We start from the raw sequence: 25,909 nt of genomic DNA on the forward strand, positions 1-25,909 counted from the left end.
AATTTGTCCCACTTTGCACTTAAATCTTACTTAGCTATAAGCTCTATTTTTGTTCCAAGACAGTATGGTTCATTTTTTCGTGATTCCTCTTTTCTTGCAAATACTGGCATTATTTTTAAACTTCATTCAACTGCTATTTACTCTATTTAATAGATCATTACTTTTTTAAAAAATTTTGAGTGAAGTTAATGCTATATAATCTTATCCTTCCAAATTGATCAATCCATGACCATTTTAAAGCATTATGATGCTTTTATTTACAAATGTTAACCCAGTTTTCAAATTTTTGGCATTTCAGTGCAGTTCAGTTCAGTTGCTCAGTCGTGTCCGACTTTATGTGACCCCATGAATCACAGCACGCCAGGCCTCCCTGTCCATCACCAAATCCCAGAGTTTACTCAAACTCATGTCCATCGAGTAGGTGATGCCATCCAGCCATCTCATCCTCTGTCGTCCCCTTTTCCTCCTGCCCCCAATCCCTCCCAGCATCAGGGTCTTTTCCAATGAGTCAACTCTTCGCATGAGGTGGCCAAAGTACTGGAGTTTCAGCTTCAGCATCAGTCCTTCCAATGAACACCCAGGACTTATCTCCTTCAGGATGGACTGGTCGAATCTCCTTGCAGTCCAAGGGACTCTCAAGAGTCTTCTCCAACACTATAGTTCAAAAGCATCAATTTTTTGGCACTCAGCTTTCTTCACAGTCCAACTCTCACATCCATACATGACCACTGGAAAAACCATGGCCTTGACCAGATGGACCTTTGTTGGCAAAGTAACGTCTCTGCTTTTTAATATGCTATCTAGGTTGGTCATAACTTTCCTTCCAAGAAGTAAGCGTCTTTTAATTTCCTGGTTGTAATCACCATCTGCAGTGATTTTGGAGCCCCAAAAAATAAAGTCTGACACTGTTTCCATTGTGTCCCCATCTATTTCCCATGAGGTGATGGGACCAGATGCCATGATCTTAGTTTTCTGAATGTTGAGCTTTAAGCCAACTTTTTCACTCTCCTCTTTCACTTTCATCGAGAGGCTTTTTAGTTCCTCTTCACTTTCTGCCATAAAGGTGGTGTTATCTGCATATCTGAGGTTATCGATATTTCTCCCAGCAATCTTAATTCCAGCTTGTGCTTCTTCCAGCCCAGGGTTTCTCATGATGTACTCTGCATAGAAGTTAAATAAGCAGGGTGACAATATACAGCCTTGATGTACTCCTTTTCCTATTTGGAACCAGTCTGTTGTTTTGGCATTTAGGCTACCCCCCAGAAAAGAAAAAAGATATAATGCTACAAAATATTTTACAGAAGTTATTATCCTTATTAGAAGTATGTAAATGCCTTAAAAATGTTTTAGAATTTCTGATGTTGATGAAAAATGACTGCAAGTACAGAGTTTATTTACTTTTTACCTCCAGATCTAGCAAAAAGTAGAGATTTGATAAAACCACACAGAATTACACACGGAATTAAATTGTATTTTTAGATAATATATCATTTGTTCAAAGCAAATCTAAGTGTGTGAACTTCATTATGTAAAACACTTAGGTGTAACTTTATAAACGTGGTTTGTAAAACCAAGGATTAGAAGACCTCTCTGTAGATGTCCAGAAATTGTGATGTGCAATGTCCATGTTTTAAGTTTACACCTTGCAAAAATCCTCTCAAGTTAAAAGGGCAAACTAAGGTACAGGGCGATAACTTGCCTAAGATCACACATGCACACAAATAACAAAGAATTAGAGTATATGGTAACTCTCCAACAACTACCAGGTGTGCAAAACATGGGTTGAAAGAAGATAAGACCAAAGACAGGGGTCAAATAGGGAAGCTCTGTCAGGAGTCCAGGTATGCACAATGCTACAGAAATATGAAAATGCATGGTCATGTTGAACATATAATAAAGCAAAGATAAGCAAGCATGAAGGGGAGTTGCAGTGATTACAGTAGGAGAGGTAAACAGAAGTCTGGTCATGAAAACCTTGCTATTTGTTTGATGCCCAAAATAGTTCCAAGTTTATCCTATTGAGAAACAGAGTCATTGAAGAGCTTTAAGCAAAGATTCTGGGGATTCTTCTAACCTATAGCTACAAAAACTGATTTAAAAAGAATAAGGATAGACAGGAAAATTAGCTAAGAGGGATAATGCAATACACTAGGTAAAGAATGAGGAGATCTTGAACTAAAGCAAGGGGAGTTAAAGCAGAAATAATAAGTAATGCTAATTAATTTATTTATGGAGGAGAGATGAGTAAAAGAGAGACTAGCTCACTGGTAACTGAGTATATGGTAACATCTTTCATCAAGGCAGAAATGTAAAACCCAGAGACTATGACAGAAGAATATAAGTATATATGAGATTGGGAACACTGAAGTGATAGGGAGGGTCAAGTTGGATGTTTGTTTAGAGACTCTAAGTTTAATTTGGTACCTGTTGAGTTTGATGGATACATCTAGTACTGTCGAATATTAACAATGAGATCATGTGATTAAACACTAAATCACAAAAAAATATTAAAAGTTGAATTCTCAACTGTGAAGATTTTTCAAATATGTAAACCCAGGCCCTACCTTAGATATTATGATTCAGAATTCCAAGGTGAAGCTTAGGCTAATAAAATCCAACCAACGAATCAACCAAAAAACAAACAAAAAAAATCCACTGATTAGTCCTAACAAAACACACCTTTAGGACCTCTGCTGGATGAATGTGCTTTGCTAAGTCACTTCAGTCATGTCTGAGTCTTTGTGACCCTATCGACTGTAGCCTGCTAGGCTCCTCTGTCCTTGGGATTCTCCAGGCAAGAATACTGGAGTGGGTTGCCATGTCCTCCTCCAGGAGATCTTCCCGACCTAGTGATCAAACCCCTGTCTTATGTGTCTCCTGCATTGGCAGGTGGGTTCTTTACCACTAGTGGCACCTGGGAAGCCCATAGAGCCCCCGAATCTCTAGATTAACATTGTTTCACTGTTTATGCAGACACAAACACTGGGTCAAGACGTTCTCATTGCTCATTAAATCAGTTCAGTAAATTGCAATAAATATTTTGGTGAAATTTAATACGAAAGAAAACATATCATAGTTAATTGCACAAAGAACAATATGTATTTTAATACATATATATTTGTATGAATACATTGTAGTATGTATTTATGTTTATGTTCACACATGTACTGGTTTATAATACAAAACTAATATTTTCTTTCACATACAAAATTTTAAAGTTGTAGATGACAACAGAAATTAAGACAAAGTGTTAAAATTTATTTTTAAAGTCAAAGTGGTCAAATCCTGTAAAAAAAAAAATGAGACAGATATGAAGACAATGATTCTACTTCTAGCTTCGTTACTTATACGTATTGTTGGTTCCTGTATAAGTCAAGATTTCCAAATACCTTTTTTTCCTAACATGTAACACAATAACGCTTGTAAACTGCCTCATTGGCAGCAATTTAGTAAGACTATTTTTGTCAAGTGCTTTGAAATCTGAGAGAAACAGACTCTAAACAAAAATATCACATGAATTTGCTTAACTTGTGGAAAAACATTTCAAGTATATTTGGAACAACTCTTCTTTGACTCATGTATTTCATTGCATAGCTTCCTCCTTCCTGTTAAGTAACAACTTTTGAATTATGTCTTATCATTTACAAAGAACCTTCACTTATATAATTATTTGGCTTCCAAGTTAAGTCTGTGAAATAGGCAGGGCAAGTTGCTTTAAATACATTTTAAAATGACAAAATCAGTGTCAGAGGTTAAATTAATTTACCCAATGTAATCACAATACTTTCCAAATATTGACATATATTTCCAATAAAACTATGTGGTTGCTTCCATTTATATTCAACAAGCATGTTACTTAACTAATATGAAGCTAACTATCTTGATATTTTTCATCTGACCATCACTCAATGAAGTCAATGTAGATATATTCTCTAAATAACCCTACTTTGATAAGAAAATGTTTTCTGTCATATTTTTGTCCAACTCTTACAAGAGAGCTTAGTGGTTGCCTACTATAATTTTCCTCCCTTCCTTGCTAAAGGAACCTCCCCCCTTTTAATCCATGAACCTATACCTCAGAAAATACAATTCTATACTTCAGGGGATATAATGTTATATTATATTATATTATTATATATAAAAAGCTGTGTTCTCAAATGTTAAGATTTTCCAAATATCACAGACGCTGTCTTAGACATTACAATTCAGCAGTTATGAGGTGAGGCTTAGGCTAACATACATTAAGCTAATCAAAAATCAACCAACCTCCCAAAAATCACTGACCAGGCTTAACAAAATGCCCCTACAGATCCTATCCTGGATGGATAGAGCCCCAGTTCAGTTCAGTTCAGTTGCTCAGTTGTGTCCAACTCTTTGCAACCCCAAGAACTGCAGTATGCCAGGCCTCCCTGTCCATCACCAACTGCCAGACTCTACACAAACCCATGTCCATTGAGTCAGTGATGCCATCCAACCATCTGATCCTCTGTCATCCCCTTCTCGTTCCACCTTCAATCTTTCACAGCATCAGGGTCTTTTCAAATGAGTCAGCTCTTCCCATCAGATGGCCAAAGTATTGGAGTTTCAGCTTCAACATCTGTCCTTCTAATGAACTCCCAGGACTTATCTCCTTTAGGATGGACTGGTTGGATCTCCTTGCAGTCCAAGGGACTCTCAAGAGTCTTCTCCAACACCACAGTTCAAAAACATTAATTCTTCGGCACTCAGCTTTCTTCACAGTCCAACTCTCACATCCATACATGGCTACTGGAAAAACCATAACCTTGATTAGACGGACTTTGCTGGCAAAGTAATGTTTCTGCTTTTTAATATGCTGTCTAGGCTGGACATGACTTTTCTTCCAAGGAGTAGGGGTCTTTTTTTTCATGGCTGCAGTCACCCTCTGCAGTAATTTTGGAGCCCCCCCCCCCCCCCCGCCACAAAATAAAATCAGACACTGTTTCCATTGTTTCTCCCTCTATTTGCCATGAATTGTTGGGACCGGATGCCATGATCTTAGTTTTTTGAATGTTGGGCTTTAAGCCAACGTTTTCACTCTTCTCTTTCACTTTCATCAAGAGGCTCTTTAGTTCCTCTTCACTTTCTGCCATAAGGGTAGTGTCATCTGCATATCTGAAGTTACTGATATTTCTCCAGGCAATCTTGATTTCAGCTTGTGCTTCCTCCAGGCCAGCATTTCTCATGATGTACTCTGCATATAAGTTAAATAAGCACAGTGACAATATACAACCTTGATCTACTCCTTTTCCTATTTGGAACCAGTCTGTTGTTCCATGTCCAGTTCTAACTGTTGCTTCCGACCTGCATACAGGTTTCTCAAGAGGCAGGTCAGGTGGTCTGGTATTCCCATCTCTATCAGAATTTTCCACAGTTTATTGTTATCCACACAGTCAAAGGTTTTGGCATAGTCAATAAAGCATAAATAGATGTTTTTATGTAACTCTCTTGCTTTGTTGATGATCCAGCAGATGTTGACAATTTGATCTCCGGTTCCTCTGCCTTTTCTAAAACCAGCTTGAACATCTGGAAGTTCACAGTTCACGTATTGCTGAAGCCTGGCTTGGAGAATTTTAAGCATTACTTTACTAGTGTGTGAGATGTGTGCAACTGTGCAGTAGTTTGTGCAATTGTGCGGAGTGCAATTGTACGGTAGTGCAATTATGGATAGAGCCCCAAAGTAGGAATATATATATGTATGTATATGTATATATATATATATATATATATACATACTATACTATAATTTCTCAGCTCAGGAGCAAATCTTGAACAATTTAACCCTATTAAGGATACTCCATTCTCCCTAACAATGATTAGTTTACAAATGGACATATGACCCATTCTAGACAATTCAATCTAACAAGGGTTCTCCTAAGTCTGAGAGACTTTAGAAAGACACATGAAGAACAGACTGCCATTTTATTCCTCTGGATGTTGACATATCTGAATATGACTGCTGGAACTGTGATAACTATAACTGCCACCATAGGACAGCTGGCCTGAGGACCAAGACAGTTCCATGAAGTTGTGGCAGTAGGAAAGTGAGAAGAACTTTAATCTGATGATGTTGCTGAACTACTGAACTAGTCAACTTTGGAATCATCTTATATAAAAACTATTTACATGTGTAACAGTAAGCTTTCTCTAGAATTAAACAACTTTGAGTTATAGTTTTTTATAATTGTAGTCAAAGCTAATCAATATCCTAACCAATAAAATTCTCATTACATTTGGTCTGTTGGTCAAATTTTTGAGACTAAATATCTTAACTGCCGTTTGTTTTACCATTTCATCAGTAATATAGAAATATTCTAATTTTGTCTATGTTTTTTAAAATTCTGCTAATCAAATACTATTTTCTGTCTCTTATTTTTTCTTTAGATTGAAAGACTAATATCCAAGACTTATTGTATATTTAGAGAACCAAAGGTTTTTAAAAATCATTCAAGAACATACTGGATGAATAATGACATCAAAAATATTAAAAATATTCATATGTCAATAATCTCTCTCAAGTCCTTAATTTTAAAAATGTCTCATTCCATACATTTTCAGCTTACTATATGTGTAATAAACAACTGTTAGAAAGGGGAATACTAATCTAGCCACTGGACATAAGGAAAGTATGAATGGCCTTGGAGTGGCATCTAAAATCTTCTAAAATTTTGTTCAGAACTTCTCATATCTGTTTAGCATATTTTTCTGGTTAGCCTATCCACAGATTTATCAGTCTCAGAGGGTTAAGAGCCACTGTCTATGACAAAAAGAATCCTTTTCCTTTGTTATTCTTGAATCAGATTAATGCAAGACAACACTGTTCATTCAAATAGTGATTGAATCTCTGATTTGTCACTTCATATAAACATAGCTCATGTGCATAATTTATACAGAATGCTATTTGGTGGAGGCTGAAAAATATGAGAAGCATTAGATTTTTTTCAGAAAGGAAGACATAAATTAGCCAATTGGATTTTTAGTTCTGCACCATTTTCAGAAATACAGAATGGTTCAATTTTCTGTCCAATACTCAATAAAATAATCATATGAACAATGTAGAAAAACATCTTTGGAATGGTATAGGATTCATAGAGTTATACCACTAAACTTTGGAAGACTAAGCCTAACACATTTATCATAGGGTCTACCATTCTGAGTTTATCTCTGAAAACTCCATCCCAGCCCCCCAGTCTCACTCATGCCACACTGGTTCCATTTATTCCTACATTCAGTCTATAAGGAAATATCCATCTCTCTAGAATGAAAACTTACATTTCTCTGTGCTTCCAACCATACTATTTATACCATTAACTCTTCAATGACAATAGTCTCTCCTCTCTCTTTCAGTTGTTGGCATATGTCTCATTACTCAATACTTGCTCCAAAGTCACCTTCTCTGAAGCACCTCTTAAGAAGAGTATGATACTCACTCCTCTTTGCTTTTGTAGGACCCTGGGTACTCATTCAACAAACTCATTCATTATTTACTCAGTGCCACTAAGCACTGGAAATGTAGCAACGATCATAACAAGATTCTTGCTCTCAAGGCGATAATATTCTACTGGGAGTAAGTTGATAATAAACAAATAATTGCATAATATATGTCAGAAAATGGGGTGTTAGGTGCTTGGTCATGTCCAACTCTTTGGGACACCATGGCCTATAGCCTCCTTGCTCCTCTGTCCATGGAATTCTCCAGGCAAGAATACTGGAGTGGGTTGCCATGCCCTTCTCCAGGGGATCTTACTGAACCAGGAATTGAATCCGGGTCTCCTGCATTTCAGGCAGATTCTTTACCATCTGAGTAATCAGGAAATCCCTATATGTCAAAAGTAATAAGTCATTTGAAGAAAAAGAAATCAGGATAAACAAAGAGCACTCAGGAGATATCTATATCTATATCTATAGATAGATAGATAGATACATATATAGAATGAGGAGAAAAATTTTCCACTGAGCTGTAATATGTGAACAAAATTTTGAATTAAGAGAGACAGTAACTGGGGCTTCCCCGGTGGCACTACTGGTAAAGAATCCACATGCCAATGCAGGTAGATATAAGAGACACAGGTTCGATCTCTGGGTTGGGAAGATCCTCTGGAGGAGGGTATGACAACCCACTCCAGTATTCTTCCCTGGAGAGTTCCATGGACAGAGGAGCTTGGTAGGCTGCAGTCCATGGGGTCACACAGAGTTGGACAGGACTGAAGCAACTTAGCATGCATGCAAGCACATAGACAGTTACCACTTACAGGAAGAATATTCAAGGGAAAAGAAACAACAAACTCACTAGCTCATCGATAAGAGCATTTTTAGAATGTTTTAACAAAAGAAGAGGAACAAAGGAGGGGGAAGGGTTAAAGAAATGGGAGATGAGGTAGGAAAAGTAACCCTGATGTTAGCTCAGTCTCTTATAGGCTCTGGCAAGGCCTTGTGACTTTTATTTCAGTAAGATGAAAGCACTGGGAAATTTCATAAGCTGTGACTTGACCTTATTTTTATTTCTAAAAGCTCATTCTAGTGGCTCTAGAGTATAGGTCGGTGGAGTGAGGAAGCAAGGAGACACAGAAGAGGCTACTGCAGTGGTCCAGGCTGAAAACTGGTTGTGGCAGCTTGTCCTGAGGTGACTGCAGATACGAGAAAGTGAAAACTAAGAAACAACTCTTTTGAGGAAGTTTGCTATAAAGGAGAGCAGAGAAATGCTTAGCTCACTGGAGAATGTAATGAGGTCAATCTATAATTATTTGTAGAATATTTTACAATTTATGGTACACTGATGGAAACAATCTTGTTAAAAAAAAAAAATGTGGGAATTTCCTAGGTGGTCCAGGGGTTAATCTGCCTTGCACTGAAGGAGATGTGGGTTTGATCCCTGGTCAGGGAGCTGGTCAGGGAGCCAAGATTTCACACACTGCATAGCAACCAAGACCACATGCTACATCTACCAAGCCCACGAGCTCTGGAGCCTGTGTGTCACAACTAGAGTCTGTGTGCCACAACGAAAGATCCCACATGATGCAACAAAGATCCTGTGTGCTGAAACTAAAGCCCGATGCAGCCAAATAAATAACGACAAGAAAAAGAAAATGTCAATGATCTGAATTGAGAGGGGCTAATTGCCAGTTCCTTTAGCAGGTAGAATGAAGCAATTCAGGATGAGAAAATAAAGGGTAGTCTCTGTGGACCAAAGACAGTTCAAGTACCATAATGGACTGAGATGCACAGTACTTGGGTGCAGACACAAATGACGTGGTAAATTAGGTGGTATAACTTACAGGGACAGTCAATTTGGCATCCTATAGATGGGGATAAGAGAGAAGGATGTTGTCAGAAATTGTCTCAGATATGTAAGAGGAGACTGACTGAGCAGAGACATATCAGGCTATCTGGACATCTCTAAAGGGCATTTTGATATTCTGAGGGTTGAGTGTAAAGTGACACCAGTCAGAATTAACATGTGTGAAATAATTATTATAATAACATATCACTCAATAACCAACTGAGGAAGGAAGTGAGGACATGAATGGTAACAATAGACAGTGAAAAGGGTAGAATCAAACGTTCAAAGAATTACTGAGGCAGGAAAACTTGAAGGAGAGGCCTGGAGAAAAAAGATAGTGATTAAGGAATGGACACCTAAAACTGAAGTTTGGTGGTAGCAATATTTGGCATGCAGTGGGATTGGGTGACTGTGGTAAGGTAGAATACAAGATGATAGGAAATGTTGTGTTGAGTTTTCTATTCTTAGAAAGGGGAGCATGGTGGGACAATTTTAGGCAATTCAAAGAATCCTTGTAAAGGCCAAAGAATCACTGGAGGCTATCCAACCAGGACAAAATACAAATTACAGTGAAAATGTTGATAACAAGACAGTTTTCCATTGTTGCTGGGAGCCCCAGCTTTTCCTGTCTACTGAAACCTGGGTTTCAACCCCAAGGTGCAGTAATTGAAACCCATACAATACAATAGTTCTCCCATACAATACAATAGTTCTCCTCCAGTTACCATCACCAGAAAAATGAATTCCACATTGTGCTTTCTTCTTCCTGAAATATGTCCCCTAACCAAAATTTTGCATGGAAATGTGTGATGGAGTAAATCTAGATCAAATTCTTGGGCCCTAGTTGTAAGAGAAGTTTGAAAATTAAGTATCTGGAATTTACCTGGTGACTGAGAAATTCCCCAGTTATTAGTGAATTTAGGAGATGCTGGGAGACTAACACTACAACAAATATAAACTATAATTTGCTGCTAGAGTCTCAGCACTTTATATAATTTTTGTTGAATAAATAGGGAAACAAATAACTACTTTTTATACACTGTCATTTGTTATCTCTTTGTTTTGATACCTGGTCTCCACCTTAAAGGGCTTCCCTTGTGGCTCAGCTGGTATAGAATCTGTCTGCAATGCGGTAGACCTGGGTTTGATCCCTGGTTTGGGAAGATCCCCTGGAGAAGGGAATGGCTACCCACTCCAGTATTCTGGCCTAGAGAATTCCATGGACTGTATAGTCCATGGGGTCGCAATGAGTGGGATATGACTGAGTCTCTTTCACTTTATTTCACTCCACGTTAAAATCCAAAAATAAAATGAACTAAACTGTGGGTATTTTTAAAGCATTAACAATATTACCTTAAGTCTCTAAGATTTTTCTGTATATTCTCTTTGGGGAACTGGGACATCTGAGCTCCTTTCTATTTCAACATAACTGTCCTAAGAAGTTGCTAGATCTCTGATAGTGTTTGAAAAGAAAAGAATAGAGCAAGTACTCATACACTAAACAGTTACTAATTGAGTCCCTACTGTGGTTAGTTATTCTTCTAAAGTTTTGAGCATACAGCAATGAACAAAGATTTTAAAAATACCTGCTGATGGCATTTATAATTCTAGAAAACAGACATGCTTTCAATATTGCAATTATCTTTAAGTGATTACAAAATGAAAGCATGCTTATTGTATAGAAAAGCATAAGAAGAAAATGAGATCACCTTTAACAGTACTAATGCAACTCTTGTGCCTTTTGAAACACATCTCTGCAGTTTTTATCTAGTATATAAACATAAATATTTTATCACAAATGTCACATAACTATACAGTTTAATATATTGCTTTAATTCACCTAACTTTATTTTATATTTTCTTATAGCTTTATGTATTTTTTACATTTTTAAAAGGATATGTGTTATTCTGTCAGATAAAAATACCGTAACCCTTTTGTTGACCATTTAGTATCCAATTTTTCATTATTATAAACAATGCTGCAATGAACATCCTTGTACATACCCATTTGTACAGTTAACTGTTTTTTTATAATAATTTCATAAATGTGAAATTACTAGATCAAAGAGTAACCATATTTTAAGAATGTCAATATATGTACCAAACTCTCCTCCAGAAAAATATTGTGTTGGTTTCATTTTCAGCTGCTGTATGTATGACAATGCCTATTTGTTATACCCTAGGAGACTCTTTTTCTTTTTTTTCACTGTTAATCAACTTATGATTCAGCCAGTGACTCTCACAGTAGGGAGAAAGGTCGTTGGGAGGCTGTCACTAGATGATAAGCCAACAGATTTTTCTATATGGACCATTTATCCACAAAGATTACCGTGTGCCCAGTGGGATCCTTACCTGCTTCATGCTGAGAGGAATGCCAAGAAACTTCTGAAGGAAGAAAGGAAAAAAGGAGAGCAAACATGTCAGTAAAGCTCACCCTTAAAGTTATTACCAACCCATCTTTTCATTAAGAAACAATATTAATTTCAATGAAAAATCTATTCAAATAAAGCTGGTAATGACAAGTAGAACTTAGCTCTCTAAACAAGTTTGTATCTGGTACACAAACTGATCAAAGGCACCTGGAAATGCAGTTGAGATTACGTATTATACATCATTAAATAACAAACACTGAACAACAGAGAATACATGTTCCATCTCTTGGATATAATCTCTAGAATCTAAATAAGAAATGATATTTAAGTAGATGGTCATTTTTTCTTATATATTTATTCACTTCCAAAATCATAATAGGCAATGCTTACTAATATAAGTTAAATATCAGAAACATCACAAGCAAATAAAAATATTAGGATTAATCTCCCCATTTTACTGTTAAGATCCAATAAATTGACTAGAGTTATAACTAATAAGTGGTATATCTTGGACTTGAAACCTAGGTCTTTCAAATCCAGTGTTTTTCTACCTTATAACACTAAGATGAAACCACTCAGGTCTAAATACCTTTTGAAACAGAGGTGGTTCTTTTCCATAGCTAATAATAGTAATTTGTAGCTGAACAAAAAATTTCCATGTCCAGCCCATGTGGGCACCAGTCCAAAAAATAGACCCATGAATAAGATCGATAGCCACCTTTCACCTGATTGGTAACATCAGATATGAAGCATGATTAACAAATAGAAGCAGGTCAAGCCAATGCTTAAGAACAGCGGGAGGAGTCGACCTATACAAAACTTAAAATGCAAAGACAAATTACAAAAGTATAAAAACTATCTTACTGCCTTTTCACACCCCACATGGTCCCCTCAGCTCAATGTCATCCCAACATGAGTCCCACACAAAGGTATTCCAATTAGTAAGAGACCTTAGCCATCTCAACATGTAAAACAGCATTCAAAAGGAATGTGGTTACATAACATGTCCTATCCCCCCCTCAAAAAAGAAAAATTCTGCTCTACAGCTTGCATTTAATTGCTCTCATAGACTAATCAGGAAAGAAAATGATGCTATCTCCTCTCTCTAACATTTTGATCTCTTTACCAAGGTTTATTTCATTTTCTCAAAACCACAAAAAGAATAAAACAAGGTGATCAAGACTGAAGTCACCCCCTTAGCAGTTTTCCCTGACTTGACACACTTTTTATTGCTAAGCCAAATCGTGTAAGATTTCTATTTAATAAGTTATAGGGTTACTACTGATGATTGTTTTGAATTTTGTAACAAAAAGCTCCTTTATTTAGGTTAAGTAATATCTTTCTTAAATGCATTTCATCAATTATATTAACTGTTACAATTATAATTTTAGTTTGCACTGAGATAATATGACCATAAGACTATATCAATATATCAACACATACAAGTCTTGGTTTTGGCATAGCTAGTTTACAGCAAAAGATAAGTCAGTTTCTGAGTCAGTCCTTGGGTCATGCAGACAATTACTGAAAATTCTATTAGCTTTTAAGTAGACACTGTGCTGTATTATAAATACCAATACTATTAGTCCTCAAGTTTGTACAAGCTGGCGACTGCACAGCACAAGAGTGGCCAAGAGGAGCAACCCCACATCCAAGATCAGGAGTGGCGGCCGAGAGGAGATATCCCACATCCAAGGTCAGGAGCAGCGGCTGCGCTTTGCTGGAGCAGATGTGAAGAGATATCCCGCATCCAAGGTAAGAGAAACCCAAGTAAGACTGAAGGCACTGGGAAGAGGGCATCAGAGGGCAGACAGACTGAAACCACAATCACAGACAACTAGCCAACCTGGTCACATGGACCACAGCCTTGTCTAACTCAGTGAAACTAAGCCATGCCGTGTGGGGCAACACAAGACAGACGGGTCATGGTGGAGAGTTCTGACAAAATACGGTCTATTGGAAAAGGGAATAGCAAATCACTTCAGTATTCTTGCCTTGAAACCCCATGAACAGTATGAACAGGCAAAAAGACAGGACACTGAAAGATGAACTCCCCAGGTCAGTAGGTGCCCAATATGCTACGGGAGATTAGTGGAGAAATAACTCCAGAAAGAATGAAGGGATGGAGCCAAAGCAAAACCGATACCCAGTTGTGGATGTGACTGGTGATAGAAGCAAGGTCCAATGCTGTAAAGAGCAATATTGCATAGGAACCTGGAATGTTAGGTCCATGAATCAAAGCAAAATGGAAGTGGTCAAACAGGAGATGGCAAGAGTGAACATTGACATTCGAGGAATCAGCGAACTAAGATGGGCTGGAATGGGTGAATTTAAGTCAGATGACCATTATATCTACTACTGTGGGCAAGAATCCCTTAGAAGAAATGGAGTAGCTATCATAGTCAACAAAAGAGTCTGAAATGCAGTACTTAGATGCAATCTCAAAAATGACATAATGATCTCTGTTCGTTTCCAAGGCAAGCCATTCAATATCACTGTAATCCAAATCTATGCCCCGATCAGTATCGCTGAATAAGCTGAAGTTGAACAGTTCTATGAAGACCTACAGACCTTTTAGAACTAAAACACAAAAAAGATGTCCTTTTCATTATAGGGGACTGGAATGCAAAAGGAGGAAGTCAAGAAACACCTAGAGTAACGGGCAAATTTGGCCTTGGAGTACAGAATGAAGCAGGGCAAAGGCTAATATAGTTTTACCAAGAGAACACACTGATCATAGCAAACACCCTCTTCCAACAACACAAGAGAAGACTCTACACATGGACAGCACCAGATGGCCAACACTAAAATCAGAGTGATTATATTCTTTGCAGCCAAAGATGGAGAAGCTCTATACAGTCAGCAAAAACAAGACCAGGAGCTGACTGTGGCTCTGATCATGAACTGCTTATTGCCAAATTCAGACTTAAATTGAAGAAAGTAGGGAAAACCAATAGACCATTCAGATATGACCTAAGCCAAATCCCTTATGCTTATATAGTGGAAATGACAAATAGATTCAAGGCATTAGATCCAATAGACAGAGTGCCTGATGAACTATGGATGGAGGTTCGTGACATTGTACAGGAGACAGGGATCAAGACCGTCCCCCAGAAAAAGAAATGAAAAAGGCAAAATGGCTGTCTGAGGAGGCCCTATAAATAACTGTGAAAAGAAGAGAAGCAAAAAGCAAAGGAGAAAAGGAAAGATATACCCATTTGAATGCAGAGTGCCAAAAAATAGCAAGGAGAGATAAGAAAGCCTTCCTCGGTGATCAATGCAAAGAAATAGAGGAAAACAATAGAATGAGAAGAATAGAGATCTCTTCAAGAAAATTAGAGATACCAAGGGAACATTTCATACAAAGATGGGCTCGATAAAGGACATAAATGGAATGGACCTAACAGAAGCAGAAGATATTAAGAAGAGGTGGCAAGAAGACACAGAAGAACGGTACAAAAAAGATATTCACGACCGAGATAATCACGATGGTGTGATCACTCACCTGGAGCCAGACTTCCTGGAATGTGAAGTCAAGTGGGCCTTAGGAAGAATCACAATGAACAAAGCTAGTGGAGGTGATGGAATACCAGTTGAGCTATTTCAAATCCTACAAGATGACACTATGAAAGTACTACACTCAATATGTCAGCAAATTTGGAAAACTCTGCAATGGCCACAGGACTGTAAAAGTCAGTTTTCATTCCAGTCCCAAAGAAGCGCAATGCCAAAGACTGGTCAAACTCCCACACTATTGCACTCATCTCACACACTAGTTAAGTAATGCTCAAAATTCTCCAAACCAGACTTCAGCAATACATGAGCCATGAACTTCCAGATGTTCAAACTGGTTTTATAAAAGACAGAGGAATCAGAGATCAAATTGCCAACATCCACTTGATCATCGAAAAAGCAAGAGAGTTCCAGAAAAACATCTATTTCTGCTTTATGGACTATGCCAAAGCCTTTGACTGTGTGGATCACAATAAACTGTGGAAAATTCTGAAGGAGATGGGAATACCAGACCACCTGAACTGCCTCTTGAGATACCTGTATGCAGGTCAGGAAGCAACAGTTAGAACTGGACATGGAACAACGGACTGGTTCCAAATAGGAAAAGGAGTACTTCAAGGCTGTATATTGTCACCCTGCTTGTTTAACTTACATGCAGTGTACATCATGAGAAATGCTGGACTGGGTGAAGCACAAACTGGAATCAAGTTTTCCTGGAGAAATATCAATAATCTCAGATATGCAGATGACACCACCCTTATGGCAGAAAGTGAAGAAGAACTAAAGAGCCTCTTGATAAAGGTGAAAGAGGAGAGTGAAAAAGTTGGCCTAAAGCTCAACATTCAGAAAACTAAGATCATGGCATCTGGTCCCGTCACTTCATGGCAAATAGATGAGGAAAGTGTGGAAACAGTGTCTGACTTTATTTTGGGGGGCTCCAAAATCACTGCAGATGGTTATTGCAGCCATGAAATTAAAAGATGCTTACTCCTTGGAAGAAAAGTTATGACCAACCTAGACAGCATATTAAAGAGCAGAGACATTTCTTTGTCAACAAAGGTCTGTCTAGTCAAGGCTATGGTTTTTCCAGTAGTCATGTATGGATGTGAGAGTTGGACTATATAGAAAGCTGAGTGCCAAAGAATTGATGCTTTTGAACTATGGTGTTGGAGAAGACTCTTGAGAGTCCCTTGGACTGCAAGGAGATCCAACCAGTCCATCCTAAATTAGATCAGTCCTGAATATTTATTGGAAGGACTGATGTTGAAGCTGAAACTCCAATACTTTGGCCACCTGATGCAAAGAGCTGACTCATTTGAAAAGACCCTGATCCTGGGAAAGATTGAGGGCAGAAGGAGAAGGGGACGACAGAGGATGAGATGGTTGGATGGCATCACCGACTCAGTGGACATGGGTTTGGGAGTTGGTGGTGGACAGGGAGGCCTGGTGTGCTGCAGTTCATGGGGTCACAAAGAGTTGGACTCGACTGAGTGACTGAACTGAACTGAACTTGCCCAAACTATATAATCACTCAAGCTACTGCAGGGGTTGCTTAGAAAATGAATGTGGCAGCATTTATCATATTGATCCTTGTCTACAAACAATGAGCTTGTATCTTTTTCCTTTAGAGCATTTTCTTAAATGTCATTCAGTATTAACCAAAGAAACATAATAATAACATTTTCAGAATTGGGATTAGCATTTAGGTTGTTGCTAGACATTTTAAAATGTGACGAAAGTAGCATTTAGACCTTGTCTGGAGAACCAGAGAAAGAGACTTTACCAATGTTCAAGCTTATATTAGTCTAGAAAATATGCTATACTTCCTTTCTCTAATATCAGAAAATGGTCACTTACTTACCTGTTTTTAATCTGATTGAGTAATCTTTTCTCCATTGGAATCAGTTGGAAAGTGCTGCATCCCTAGAATTAGAATTTTTAATAACTTGACTGAACCTTGGTGATTAATAAATATGCATGTGGTAAATTAAGGCCCAGAGAGGTCAAATGTTACTGATTCTACCTTTCTTTTGCTAAGTTATTTTTCCTGATCTTATTAGCAGCCTATTAAATATGTCTTGTAGGAAGAAAAGTGGAACAATAAACCATGAACATGATCAGTTATTGCTCACTAACTGTGCTTGGATAAGAGGACATTAGATTAAGAATTGTTTTTATCATCAATGTCATTTGTTGGACATTTCACTTTATCAAAGAGAAAATGTCTTTTGTGCTATTTGTTCAAAATTCTTCACACCAGTATAGCTACCCAAGTCAAATTAGTTGCCTAATTAGCATTGGAAGAGATGGATGTATTTTAAATGGCCCCAAAATACATTATGCTGCATGTAAATTTTTCTTCTTCCCTGATTCTACATTTTTATTTATAATTGGAAACTGCCAGGGGTTACATCAAGAAGATTTTAGGATTATTTCATGATTCTTTTACAGCATGGCTCCAATACATAGTAACCAATGTAAGTGTTTTTTATTCCCAGTTTCAGTCAGAGCACTGCTTCCTTACAGAAATGAAACAAAAAACATGTTTTGTGTCAGGATTGCTCTCTGTTCTCTTATCTTTCCCTTCAAAGAAAATTTTTTGCCTCCTCTCTAAATTTACTCCATTTGCTTGTACTATAAAAATAATTCCTTCCTACTTTCTATAATAATTTGAATTCCATGAGCTTCTCCTTAGTATCTCCATATTATAGGCTCTTATGCTTCTTCAAAAAAGGTTCAGATTACTCTCATTTTAAATAAACTTTTATTGATTATGTTCCATTAATTTAGTAACAACCTCTTCTCAGTAACTCTAAATGCAATTTTCTTACTGATCTTGACCTATTTCTTCCTGAAGATTCTTTTCTACTTTGATTTCAGGGATGAGGTATCTTAAATTTTTCTTCCTACTCTTCACTCTTTGGTTGGTTTTTCTTTTACATTCTTCAGTTGTGTTTCTCAGGACTCTGTCCTTAGTCCTTTATTCTTCAATCTTTCTTCTGAGCCTTTCAATGATTAAAATCACTATCTTCAACTATCCTTTCTATATGGATGATTTCTGCATTATTCATAGAAGGCAAACATGTAAAATTTTGGTTCATTCAATGATCCCACCAACATGTTCCTGATCAGTACCTCTTTAGGCAGCTCTTCTACAATTGGCTTTTTCCTCCCTTGAGAGCTCAGGATCCTTCACTAGATACTCTGTGTTCTGGATAATAGATGAGGGGGGGAAAAAGAGCATAAAGTATTAAGCGGGAATGTTGTGTTTTCTCTTAGTTCTGTTTTGGACTCAGCTTGGAAGTTGCAGCCATCACTTTGAGCCTATATTGCACTAATCAAAATTCAGTGATATCATTACACTTAACTGAAAGGAAGGCTGAAGGGTGGAGTCAAACTGTACCAAGGAGTAAATGGAAAAGTGTTCTAGTGAATGCATGGTGATCTCCACCATGACTCCCAGCTCTGAGTCTCCAGCTCTTACTTATCCTGAGCAAGCTCTCTATTCACTGATGTTACAGAATATCCAGATGTGGTTTTATTACATTCTCTTCTGGCCCAGTAAGTTTAAAATTGACTTAGTTATAAGTCTCAGATCATCCAAGTTTCATTGTATAGGTGAGGAAAATAAGCACTCAAGTTATTAAATGAAGTACTAATGGTTATCCAAATAGTTAGGGTAGGTACGAAAACATAGATCAAGTCTCCTGATTTCCATTTGCATCTGTGTCCAGCACAAAATATGGGCTCACTGCCTTGTGGTTACCTCATTACCTTTCTCATTTTCCCCCTGTGAACACACTTTATCTTTAAAACTGTTTATATGTAAAGTATACAACATGATGCTGTTATATACATATAATAATGAAATTATTACTATAGTCAAGCTGATTAATATATTCATGTCCTTACATAGTTACCATTTTTGTTAGTCTGTGGTAAAAAACCACCTGAAATCTGCTCTTTTAGCAAATTTTCAGTATACGATGCAATATTATTAACTACTATCATCATTCTATACATTAGATCTCTAGAATGTATCCCACATAACTGCAATTTTGTACCCTATGACCAGAATCTCCCATTTTCCCTAATTCCCTGCCACTGGTAACAACCCTGTTGCTCTCAGCTTCTGTGAATTCAACTTTTTTAGATTCTAAGTGAGATCATGTAGCAATGTAGCATTTTCCTTTCTCTGGCTCATTTCACTTAGCATGATGCCTTCCAGGATCATCCATGTTGTTGCAAATGGCAAGATCTTCTTTTTTTAAGCCAAATAATATTCCATTATACATATAGAATGGGCTTCCCAAGTGGCACAGTGGTAAAGACTCTACTTGTCAATACAGGAGATGCAAGAGACTTGGGTTCAATCCCTGGGTCGGGAAGATCCCCTGGAGTAGGGAATAGCAACCCACCATAGTATTCTTGCCTGGGAAATCTCATGGACAGAAGAGACTGGTGGGCTACAGTCCATAGGCTCACAAAGAATCAGACACGACTGAGTGACTAAGAAAACACACATATACATATAGAATAGAAGAGATCTTACCATTTGCAACAACATGTGACATGAAGTCGCTCAGTCATGTCGGACTCATTGTGACCCCATGGACTGCAGCCTCCCAGGCTCCTCCGTCCATGGGATTTTCCAGGCAAGAGTACTGGAGTGGGTTAGAAATATCATAATTTCTTTATCCATTTATCAATCAGTGGACATCTAGGTTGTTTCTGTATCTTGACTACTGTGAATACAGCTGCGATAAGCATGGGAGTACAGATATCTCTTTGAGATACTGATTTCATTCCCTTTAGTTGTAAACCCAGAAGAGGGATCAATGGATCTTGCAGTAGTTCTATTTTTAAACTTTTGAGGAATTTCCATTCTGTTGTCTTTAACAGCTTTATAACCCGCATTCCCACCAACAGTGTACAAGGGTTCCTTTTTCCCTTGTGGTCTTAGGCTCACTTTGATCAATTGGTCCATCTTGATTCATTTATCTAACTACTCTGGACTCCTTGGATAATCACTTCAACTGTACCAGTGTTTCCATTAGCTTAAGTTCTCTTTTCTCCCTTGTTGTTCTGCCAGTGTTAATTCCAGCACTTCATCTGCCAATTAGGCCCATTATGAAGGTTGTCATCTTAGCTGAACTTTACTATCAGTCAAAAATCATTTTAATTTTACTCACAGTCACTGTTCAAATCTCTCAAGTTCTTATTTGCAAGTCTCTCTCTTAACTGGTTTATTCATCATACCTTTACTGAGGTACTGCTACACGTTTAACCTTCTACCTAGCACATATACGAAGGTCCTTGACTTCAAGGATTTTATTATCTTACAAAAGAAACTGTAGGATTAAAACAATGTCAGAGAAAAATAATGGAGCAGAGAAGTAAATATATAGAATCAAATAAACAAAAACAACCTCTAATACCATTTGGTTCATGTTTTAACAGAGGGATTAAATAAATTTAATTAATACAAAATGAAATAACCCTGCAAGGGAGAGTCAGGAAAATTCTGACAGAAGAGGTGGTGTTTGATTTAGAAGTTTAAAGATAACCAGACATTTTACAAGTTACATAAGAAGAAGTTGGAAGAAGTTAATTCTAAGGAAAGGGGATTCTAAAGCAAGAAAATGAGGCATAAAACCCAGGCTTTCTCATGGAATAATCATTAAATCCAATGTTCCTGGAATGTATAGTACAAGATAAAGAATTCAGTCCCCTTTGTTAGGAATTTGGGGATTATGAATAGTCTTTGCAAAGAATAGGTGGAGACATATATATATCCATGTAAGAAATATAACCAGGAGTTATATGAAACAGACTGGAGGAGGAGAGAGATGAAATATAGTTAAGTGGAAACTATGAAATCATCCAGAAAATAAATGGTCAAGAGTTCCCTGATGGTCCAGTGTTTGGGGCTCTGTGCTTTTGCTGTTGCCAAGGGCCAGTTCCATCCCTGGTCTGGGAGCTAGGATCCCTGCCAGTTGTAAGGCAAAACCAAAGAAAAACAGAAAGAGAAGAAGAAAGAAAGAAAAAGGAACAAAAGAAGAAAATAACCAATACATGTCTCTAGAGCAATGCTGTCTAAAAAAAGAGTGGACTTGGTAAAATTTTTATGAAAATATTATTGATGAAAATGCTCTCTGGATGGGATTTAGGGAGCTACACAGAGAAAGTAGTTAGACTTGACTCTAATACTTCTAGCTTGGGTAATTTTGTATATAGCGGTGCATCGACTAAGAGAATGAATGCAGGAAGTTTTGAAATGGAATTGGAGAGCAACAAATAGGTTGAGTTTGAGATGCTCAAACATTTGGGTACCTATGTCCAAGAAACACCTGAAAATTCAGATCTGGAGCTTCTGAGAGATATTGGGGTTGAAGACATTTATTTAAATGTCATCAGGTTGTAAGTGCAAGTTAAACTTGGAACAGTGAACTAAATCCTCTGTGAGAGTGTCAAGAAAGAAAAAAGGAATTCCATAAAAAAGATATACACTTTAAAGGGTGTTTGGGTTGTATCCAGTCTTTTTACCATCATCTATACTTGCCATCTATTTCCTCAATCTTATTAACCAATAAAAAGTGACAAGTCTTAGCTCCTAAACCTAAATCTTAAAAAGTACTAGTCCCCAGCTTTTTTTCTCCTAGTTTTCTTCTTCATTTTTCCTTCTCCTCTAAAATTTATTTATCTTTTCAAAAAGTGCTAGATGATTTCTACAAGTTTCTCTTCTGTAATAGCTGGTAGAAATGTCTAAGTAGTTTCACTTTAGAAAATTCTTTCATCATTTGCTCATAGTAAAACTGTCTAATTGGAAGATTCCATGATTTTAGTCCATTATCACCCACTTTGTTTTTCTAATGAATACAATTCGTTATTCCCAGAGGTTAACTCTGGCATGTGGTGGGTGTTGCAGGGCTCACATGCACAAAGTTATTTTTCTACATTCCAGCACATTTCACACTGCATGTTACCTCATGTCTCTTTTAGATGTCCAATACCTTGTACAGCTTTTTTATTATAAATTTTCTGGATAAATTCACCTATGTCACAAGGAATATAATCACACACACAAAAAACAACTTTTTTCAAGAAGGCGTACAAAGGTTATAGTCCTTGGATAAAGTACACTAGTAGGTTACAGTTAGTTACAGTATGGTTTGATTTCAGCAATAAATTTTGAGTTGAAGCAAAGAGGCAAAATAAGAAACCACTGCAGTCTTGAATTGGGATATTTTTAGACTTTCATTTAAGCACATTCAGGTGAGAACCCATACTTATTAATGGATTAGAAAGTTAATTGATCTGTATTATGCCTGAGCATGGCCAGAGAAAATGAAAAATAAGGATATTCATTTTGTGCCCCCCTCATATGTTTAAGCGCTCCCTATGGACTTCTAACCTACATCATCAGCACTTAATACACAGATAACTCATTCTAAAATTGAAAGGGTCATAGTGTTATAATTTTTTATAATTTCTCCTCACTAATGTTTTCTATATTACATTTGAAGCACCTAATAAAAGGCATCTGAAAGATTTCTGCCCCTCACAAACTTTATAGAAATTTCTTGGCCAGTGACTAAAATGCCTGGCTTATTTGAGATTGAATATAATAACTACTGAATAAAGTAAGCAATAAAATTACTTTTATGTAATTTCTAAAGTAGTTTAGTCTATGAACCTTCAAAGATTTTTAAACTCCTTACACGTTTTAAGGACTTCAAAAATACTTTTTATATCTGAAATTGGGTTCTGGGTGTTTACCAATCCTTAATCTGAATAATTTATTATTACTGGCAGATCTAGCAGTGTATCCCTCCCCTCCCCCTCCTCTTCTCTGTCCTCAGGTCATAAATATACTGAACCACTCCAGTCACAGTAGTCTTCAGGGTATCCATTCACCTTTCATCATATAGAAAATGGCCCGTAGATTCTTATTCTTTGTTTCTTCTTCATAACAATACTTTCAATCTCTGATTGTCTTTTACAACATAATCTTTTAGAGTCTTTATGAAAATTCTACTAAAGGTTTCAGCAATTTCCTGTAACTTTTTTTTTTTTTTTTGCATTTAAAGTTTTTCCAAATAGTCTTTCAGGATAATGATATAAAATTATTTTAGAGGAGGTCTATTCTTCCTTCCCTCTGAATGGTTTTGCAGTCATGTTTCATAACCAGATTCCACTAGCAGCACTGTCGTTTCGCAAACATACCCATGTGAAATGGGATGAACAACCGCTGGGTTGATTATTCCAAAACATAGACTCTGAATACTCAAGACTACTTCTGTACTATTTTCAGGATCAGTGATTTCAATATTATGTGATCTGCAATTCCTTCCTGCCGGAATCTTACTTTCCCTTTCAGAAGATTCTATTTCTCCACCCACACTAAACGACATTTCCTTCCTTCACCAACAGCTGCACAGCTTTCAATTCTTGTGTTAGATGTCGTGGGCCTCTAGCATTTGCCTCCCACCCTTCCTGCGGTTACCTGGTGAATGTGGAGAAGAACGTAATTCTCTTAGTCATTCATAAGGGCTCAAATGACAAATGAATTTTTCTATCCCTGCTGCTCTCTAAACTTTGGAAGTATCATGTGAACCATTAGCCATTTCATGATATTCAACTTGGGTAACCAGACTGGGAGCAGTTGTGATTTTTAATGCCTTTTTAAATATATAGTTATAGGTTACACTGTTTCTAGTTATATTACAGTTTTCTACCATAGTTTCATTTCATTGTGCCATTAATAATTCATTTTATATTAATCACATTATAACTGTTATATTTCCATTATTGTTTTTTATTTCTTTTTATAACGGTTGTAAAGTTAATGAGATCTTTGACACTGTCTTGGGAAGTCAGTAAGGTTCCTGAATTGCCCTCTGCAAACTTGTCATTATGCATACCTTGCCCAAGTCTTATTTGAACATTTCCTGAACACATAAGAGTGGACAATGGGTTACTCAGTCACTTCATCATGGTTTTTTTATCTGTAAATTATATAGAATATATAAATCTAGCAATCAGGTAATACTGTTTAGAAAATAAAACCATTTTTCATGATGACATAAAAAGGCCATCATTTCTAGGAAAAACATAGATATGTGTGAGAAACTAAATACCTCAAAGATACTATTTATTGACATTTAAATAAGGTCAAACTATGTAGTACTAATAGGTGGTAATAACATTAACAATGCAACTGAAATCTATTTTTAAAAATGCAAATCAAAACCACAATGAGGTACCATTACACGCCAGTCAGGATGACTGCTATCCAAAAGTCTACAAGCAATAAATGCTGGAGAGGGTGTGGAGAAAAGGGAACCCTCTTACACTGTTGGTGGGAATGCAAACTAGTACAGCCGCTATGGAGAACAGTGTGGAGATTTCTTAAAAAACTGGAAATAGAACTGCCATATGACCCAGCAATCCCACTTCTGGGCATACACACCGAGGAAACCAGATCTGAAAGAGACACGTGCACCCCAATGTTCATCGCAGCACTGTTTATAATAGCCAGGACATGGAAGCAACCTAGATGCCCATCAGCAGACGAATGGATAGGGAAGCTGTGGTACATATACACCATGGAATATTACTCAGCTGTTAAAAAGAATTCATTTGAATCCGTTCTAATGAGATGGATGAAACTGGAGCCCATTATACAGAGTGAAGTAATCCAGAAAGATAAAGACCAATACAGTATACTAACGCATATATATGGAATTTAGAAAGATGGTAATGATAACCCTACATGAAAAACAGAAAAAGAGACACAGATGTACAGAACAGATTTTTGGACTCTGTGGGAGAAGGTGAGGGTGGGATGTTTTGAGAGAACAGCATCGAAACATGTATATTATCTAGGGTGAAACAGATCACCAGCCCAGGCTGGATGCATGAGACAAGTGCTCGGGCCTGGTGCACTGGGAAGACCCAGAGGAATCATGGAGAGGGAAGTGGGAGGGGGGATCAGGATGGGGAATACATGTAAATCTATGGCTGATTCATGTCAATGTATGACAAAAACCACTACAATATTGTAAAGTAATTAGCCTCCAACTAATAAAAATAAATGGAAAAAAAAAGTATAAACTAAGGATCCATGGAAAGAAGAAGTTTAACTTTGATTGACAGACAAGAGCCATATTGATTTAAAATAAGAGTAAGAAAAAGGTACTCTGAGACCTGGTATTTAAATTTGCTTGAGAGTAGCTAAGCAGCAATTCACTGTTTTCAAGAAGGCTTGAATAACAGTATATTTAAACTTTTTTTCTTTTTCTGTCTTTGTGCATGCATGCTAAGTCACTTCATTTATGTCTGGCTATGCGACCCTGTGGACTTCAGTTTACCAGGCTCCTCTATTCATGGGATTTTCCAGGCAAGAGTACTAGAGTAGGGTGCCATCCCCTCCTCCAGGGGATCTTCACAACCCAGGTATCTTTTATGTCTTTTATGTCTCCTGCATTGGCAAGTGGGTTCTTTACCACTAATGCCACCTGGGAATCCCAATTCTGTCTTTAGGTTGTCCTGAATGGTTATATTCTTAATGGGTAAGTGCGCTTATATCTACAGCAAATGGTTAATGATATGTAATGTTTCTAAGGGCAGAGACTGTGTTGAGCTTACTTCTGTATTTCTGTTGCCCAGAATATCAGAGATTCTCAATAAATACTTGCTGAATAAATCAATAAATAGGATATAC

The 25,909-nt window shown here is 37.2% G+C and overlaps 1 long non-coding RNA gene across 1 annotated transcript in view; it reads right to left on the reverse strand.

Annotated features, from left to right (window-relative positions):
- Positions 1–25,909, reverse strand: part of LOC122677436 — a 91,792-nt gene that overhangs the window by 5,433 nt on the left and 60,450 nt on the right. The window contains exon 2 of the long non-coding RNA XR_006335783.1: positions 11,651–11,683. This is a non-coding gene — a long non-coding RNA (uncharacterized LOC122677436). The remainder of the gene's footprint in view (positions 1–11,650; positions 11,684–25,909) is intronic.

Source organism: Cervus elaphus, chromosome 20 (assembly GCF_910594005.1).
Source record: "Cervus elaphus chromosome 20, mCerEla1.1, whole genome shotgun sequence".
NCBI lineage: Eukaryota > Metazoa > Chordata > Mammalia > Artiodactyla > Cervidae > Cervus > Cervus elaphus.